We start from the raw sequence: 6,548 nt of genomic DNA, 5'->3' as shown, positions 1-6,548 counted from the left end.
GGTGACACCCAGCGGCGTGCTGGGGGCTCGGCGAGTTGATGCCGGTGACACCCAGCGGTGAGCTGGGGGCTCGGCAAGTTGAAACACCCAGCAGAGAGGCTCGCTTGGTGAACAGCGGGATCCAATCAACTGCCACGGGTTCGTCTCGGGGGGGCAGAGTAATAAAGGAGAGTGTGACTGCGGATTAATATTTCATATTTCATTCATAATATGTGCTGAGATCAAGAGATGCAAAGGTCTGAGGCCTGTATTTACATTTAATATTGTATTTTGTATATTGCGGCTGCAGTTTAGCATGATTATTATCAGTTTGGCTGTTCAGTGGTAAGCACTTCTGCCTCACAGCAAGAAGGTTGTGGGTTCAAATCCAGGTCTTTCCGTGTGGAGTTTCCATGGGTATTTGCTCTGGTTTCTTCTCACCAGAGAGATTCACATGTTAAGTATCTAGAACTACAGAAGTGTTGAATAGTAATCCCACAAGGGGCAAAATACAATTTACACACAGGCCTGAACTACACACACATGCTCAGTACCTACACACGTACTAAGGGAGGGATGTCAGAGTGGGGGGGGGGGGCTGCCCATGGAAAGGCGAATGTGGTTGTTTTTGGTAGAAGAAGAAAGTGAAAGCTGAGTTCCGGTGTCCTGTGTTTGACCCATCAACCCCCCAAACAATGGTCTGCTCTATGTGTAAAGTGTTTCAAGATAACTATTGTTACATTCATAACAAGAGTACTATACTATACTACATACTATAAATAAAGTTGAATTGAATTGAATTACAAAGTGCGGCCTATCATCGAACTCCTTTTTCATCTGCAAGACCTCCAGCTCGGCTCCTCTTCCTCAACCCTCTTCATCCTCTGGAGGGACCCGGGGACTTAACACTGAGTGACAGTGTGTGTGTGCGTGCAAGCGTGCATGTGTGCGTGTGTGTGTGTGTGTGTGTTTGTGTGTGTGTGCCTGTGTGTGTGTGTGTCTGTGTGTGTGTGTGTGTTGTGTGTCTGAGTCTGTGTGTGTGTTTTCTGTTGGGCGTGTGTGTGAGTGTGTGTGTGTGTGGTTGAGTGTGTGTGTGTGTGGGGGGGTGTGGTGTTTTGAGTGTGTGTGTGTGTGTGTGTGTGTGTGTGTTTAGTGTGTTGGGGGTGTGTGTGTGATGTGTGTGGTGTGGGTGTGTTGTTGAGTGTGGTGTGGGTGGGTGTTGTGTGTTTGAGTGGTGTGTGGAGTGTGTGGTATCTGTGTGTCTGTGTATGTGTGTTTGTTGTGTGTTGTGGTGTGTGTGTGTGTGTGTGTCTCGTGTGGTGAGTGTGTGTTGTGTGTGTTCTCTGTGTGTGTGAGTGTGTGTGTGTGTGTCTGTGTGTGGTGTTTGTGTGGTGTGGGTGGTGTGTGTGTGTGTGTGTGTGGAGAGTGTGTGTTGTGTGTTGGTGTGGTGGTGTGTGTGTGGTGTGGTGTGTGTTGTGTGTGGGTGTGTGTGTGTGTGTGTGGGTGTGTGTGTGTGTGTGTGTGGGTGGGTCTTGTGGGTGTGGGTGTGTGTGTGTGTGTGTGTTGTGTGTCTGTGTGGTGAGTGTGTGTTTGTGTCTGTGTGATGGTGTGTGTGTGTGTGTTCTCACCTGTCAGATGTGCAGATATCAGAATCTATAATAAGACGAGGACGCCTCCCAGAGGACGGGCTGGTTCTGGAGCCGCTGACCTGCATCTCCAAGCTGCAGCTCAGCCGCTGTCACGACGCCTCGGATTCACCACGCTTCATGAATCGTAATCTCCGGGGTGGGGGGGGCCCGAGAACAAACAGCACTTTTTTTTAGGGGAGTTTGAGCCAAAAACACACAACCCCATTGAAGAACTAATCTCCATTTAAACTAATAAGCCCAAACCACCCTCCTCATTGACAAGGTCACATTTGGAAGGGGAATGAGAGGGGGGAAGCCAGAGCGGGGGAATGAGAGGGGAAACATCAGGGCAGGGGAAGAGACGGGTGAATTCCAGAGCAGGGGGTATAGGGGAAACACCAGAGCAGGGTGAATGAGAGGGGGAAACACCAGAGCAGGGGGAATAGAGGGGAAACACCAGAGCAGGGGAATGAGAGAGTTGAAGGCCAGAGCAGGGGGAATGAGAGGGGGAACACCCAGAGCAGGGAATGAGAGTTGAAACACCAGAGCAGGGGAATAGAGGGGGAAACACCAGAGCAGGGGGAATGAGAGGGGGAACGCCAGAGCAGGGGGAGAGGGGGGAACGCCAGAGCGGGATGAGAGGGGAACACAGGAGGTTTAAAGGGAATGGGAGATGACACTATGATTGGTTGTTGCATGTTAAGCCCAAAATACTAATGTATCAACAATACACGCAACTAACTCTATGCAATCATACCAAATCTGTGTGTGCATGCGTGCGTGCGTGCGTGCGTGCGTGTGTGTGTGCGTGTTTGTGGTGGGGGTGCGTGTTGTGTGTTTGGTGTGCTGGTGGGTGTGTGTGTGTGTGTGCGTGGGTTGTGTGTGTGCGTGTGTGTGCGTGCGTGTGTTGTGTGTGGGTGTGCTGTGTGTGTGTGCGTGTTGTGTGTGTGCGCTGGTGCGTGTGGTGTGGTGCTGTGTTGGCTGTGTGTGCGTGTGTGTGTGTGGTGGTGGTGCGTTGTGTGTGCGTGCGTGCGTGTGTGTGTTGCGTGCGTGGTGTGTGTGTGTGTGTGTGTGCGTGTGTGTGTGTGTGTGTGTGTGTGTGGCGTGTGTGTGTGTGTGTGGTGTGTGCGTGTGCTGTGTGTGTGTGTGTGTGTGCGTGGCGTGTTGTGTGGGCTGGTGTGTGCGTTGCGTGGTGTGTGGGTGTTGGGTGTGTGCGGGTGTGGGGTGTCGTGTGGGTGCGTGGTGCGGGGGTGTGTGTGGTGCGTGTGTGTGTGCTGTGTGTGTGCGTGGTGTGCGTGTGTGTGCGGGTGGCTTGAGTGGCGGTGTGTGCTGCTGTGCTGGGTGTGGTGTGATCGCGGTGGTGGGTTTGTGTGTGCGTGTGTGTGCGTGGGTGGGTCATCTTTGGGAAGCCATTTCATAACATTGCAGTAAACATCTTCGGTGCATCAAAGCGTGCTCGTTAACATGTCAGCAGACAAACTAATTCACCAAAATGAAGTGTGTTAAGCTGCAAAAAGGTGTTTTTTGAAAAACTTAACCCCCCCCTTCCCGTCCACTAGGCGAACCACAGGCCCGTGCATGTGATGCCGATCCAGGTTTTCAGATAACGGCACTATCCTCTTTGTTGATTTTTTGGCTAGAAGTCGGACTTTGGGAACTGATTTCATCATGCAGCGAGACAGGAACCAGAAGAAAACCCAGTCGGTGCAGTACAGCAGCATCGGGGTGGAAAGATTAGTTTAAAGCCCGATTTCATACATCCTTCTATAATTACCAGCCGAAAGTTGGTGTCCTGAAGTCTGAAAAACACAGTTGTCAGCTAGTTTATCAACACGGGTGCAGAGTCAGGGACATCTTGGACCTGTACGTGACCAAAAGACACCAGGTTGTGTTGGAGCTAAATCCTGGTCCGGTCTCAGGGTTCAGTCAACTAGTCGTCAAAATCTCAGATGTTGATGTGTGAATCCATTTATTACGAAGGATCTCCTGAGACAAAGTTACCTGGATCAAGTTATCACAGCTCCCCCCTTCCTTTGTCTGGCTCTTTGGCTCTTGGACCCCTGGTCTAATCCACAAAGGGGGTGGGGGGGGGGGGTCTCTAGACCACAGTGATGTGTCTGTGTGCTTATTCGTTATCTTTCAGTTGGAATGTGACTGAAAGTTTACGACCCTCAGTTCAGGACTTGCAGAGTAAAAGATCAGTTGGGCTGTAAAAGAGGGACTGGAACCAGATCCAGGATGGACCCTAACAATCAGTTCTACTTCTGACACATTTAGGAGAGCTGGATCATAACAGAATGTACCAGAACATCTTATGTTATAAAGCCAAAGTATTGCAAAACAACTCAATGCAACAAACAACAAACTATATACTTATAACAACAAACTTACTGCATGACCAACATGTCTTCATTTATGTTGAAATAATGCTTTTACCTTTTAGCTTGAATGTAAAATGCAAATCACACACAATGTTTAAGCACATATAACATTTTAAATCCCAACAGTTGTCTTTCGCAGCTCAGATAAATGACCACTAGAGACTCTGAGGACGGGGGACAGAGGCAGAAAAGACGTAGAATCGGCTCCAACTTGTCTGAGTGTTAAAATGAACTGTTTTTGCTGAGATTAGACATGTTCCAGAAACAAGGTCTCCTCTCGCTTGGGGAGAACATATAAGACTGTGATGTCTTCTGTTTAACTTCGCTCAGACTTTGACATCGTCACTGCGGTTGACTCTGGGAAATGGTTCAAGCCACGTCCTTATTCTCTGCAGGGAATCATTCAAATTCACCGAAAACCTGGGCTCAGTTGTACAACTGTCCTGTTGTTTCAACAAAGTCTCACTTCTAATAAATTCCTCTCTCGCTGTAAAGAGGGGCAACAAAGTTCTGTCCTCCCAGGGTTAGATCTGGAAAAGTCCATACTGTATGTCTGAGTTCGTCATTCAATGATTCACTTCATTGAGATTTGATAAATCCTCACTTTGTCACATAACTGTAATTTTCACATCTGTAAGAATCATCGGTACAAAAGATAAATAGTTGTGTTGATGTATACTTATGCCCCCTGTATTTTAACATAGGGGGGTGTATACTTATGCCCCTGTATTTTAACATAGGGGGGTGTATACTTATGCCCCCTGTATTTTAACATAGGGGGTGTATACTTATGCCCCTGTATTTTAACATAGGGGGTTTATACTTATGCCCCTGTATTTTAACATAGGGGGGTGTATACTTATGCCCCTGTATTTTAACATAGGGGGGTGTATACTTATGCCCCTGTATTTTAAGGAAGAGCATTTATTTATTTACAATACATAATTCATTCACAAAGAAAATTTGTGTCCTTAAATGATGGATTTTTCCTTTTTTTTTAATTAAAGCATTAAGATCAATTTACAAAAGAGGATTTTTTTTATTCCTCTTTTTAGTCAACTTAAGCGTGGGCATGTAAACTTATGAGCACCACTGTAGATATGTTAGATATGCCAAGAAACCATGCAGTAATTATACAATATTGTCACTTCTAATCCTTAAATGTCAGCTGTCCCATTCAGGAAACAAATACCAGACAAGCACACACTTATGAGCCAGTTATAGCATTTAATTATGAAGCTAAAATATGTATTTTCTATATGTATATCTCCCTGCAATATTCTAATATGGTTTTCAGCTTGTGAAGGATGTGTAAGAAGACTTGATGTAATTAGAGGGGATTTATTCAAGGCGAGCGGTGTGCAGATACGGATCTGTGAACCCTAATTCAACATGGACCGTAATACTGGCGCTTTAATGTTATTACTAGAGGCTTTAAAGTCCAATAAAGGGCCATTTCTGCTCTCTTTCATTCGCTTTATCTAACCAGGCGGTGACATCGGGAGATAATGAACTTTAATTTCTGTCCTAGGCGGGTGGAAAAAAAAAGAAGAAATAAAAGTTATCACAGAACTTGCTTTAAATATTTTGGTTTTCAGCCGCAACTTTGGAGCGATCCAAGAGAAGCTCATCCGCTGTTATCTCTCCAGACCGATGGTTTTTTTTTTCGTTGCGCCGCTCCGCTCGAGAGAGAGGAATTGGGCACGGCGCCGTCTGAGGAGCTCGCTGGGATTTAATCTGTCTGAGACGCTCGGCACATCAGGCCCTGCTGCTGCTGCTGCTGCGGGGGGGGGGGGGGGGGGGGAAACCTTAAAACTCCTCTTAACTCAACCACGACCTCTGACCCCAGCCTCAGAACCAGTGTGGTCCACTGGTCTCCTGCGGAGACAAGACTAGAAAAGAACAGAATAGAAAGGAGTAGAATAGAATAGAAAGCCTTTATTGTCATTATGCACAAGTGCAGTTCCTGTGCAACGAGATTGAAGCAAAAAACCTTTACAGTGTCAACACTAAACATAAAAATATAAAATGTGTAAAATGTAAGTAATGCAGAAGAAGAAGAAGAAAACAGAGAGGGGGGGGGGGGGGGGAGGGGGTGCTCAGTTCCTGAGAGCAACTACACAGTCGGGTCCATAAATATTGGGACATCGACACAATTCTAACCTTTTTGGCTCTGTACACCACCACAATGGATTTGAAACGAAACAAACAAGATGTGCTTTGAGGGTATTACGTCCAACAGTTTGTATATGTGCTTTGTTTCCGGCCTAGCTAGATCCGGTGGGTGTTGTAGTTTTTCTAACGTCACAAGTTGTTGCAACAGCATGTGAGAAAACTACAAAGTCTGCTAGGCCCAAAAGAACGTTAATCTCACGATAAAAACAATTGACGCCGTTAAAATGGGTTTAACGCCGTTAAAAACGCCTTTAACTGACAGCACTAGTTTGTTTTAACAGTTCACAAACTTATAGTTTTTTCCGACATTTATTCAACATTTTTCAATGTTGTGGGTGCTTTTTTGATGCTTTTTCCAAAGTTATTTGACATTTTTAATGTTGAC

At 46.4% G+C, this 6,548-nt stretch overlaps 1 long non-coding RNA gene across 1 annotated transcript in view; it reads right to left on the bottom strand.

Annotated features, from left to right (window-relative positions):
• Positions 1–4,415: 4,415 nt before the first annotated feature.
• The window catches only part of LOC116686524 (uncharacterized), a 16,878-nt gene continuing 14,745 nt past the window's right edge, over positions 4,416–6,548 (bottom strand). The window contains exon 3 of the long non-coding RNA XR_004331283.1: positions 4,416–4,426. This is a non-coding gene — a long non-coding RNA (uncharacterized LOC116686524). The remainder of the gene's footprint in view (positions 4,427–6,548) is intronic.

The sequence above is a fragment of the Etheostoma spectabile genome, unplaced genomic scaffold (assembly GCF_008692095.1).
Source record: "Etheostoma spectabile isolate EspeVRDwgs_2016 unplaced genomic scaffold, UIUC_Espe_1.0 scaffold383, whole genome shotgun sequence".
NCBI classification, from domain to species: Eukaryota; Metazoa; Chordata; class Actinopteri; order Perciformes; family Percidae; genus Etheostoma; species Etheostoma spectabile.
This window is presented reverse-complemented; position numbering and strand designations above follow the sequence as displayed.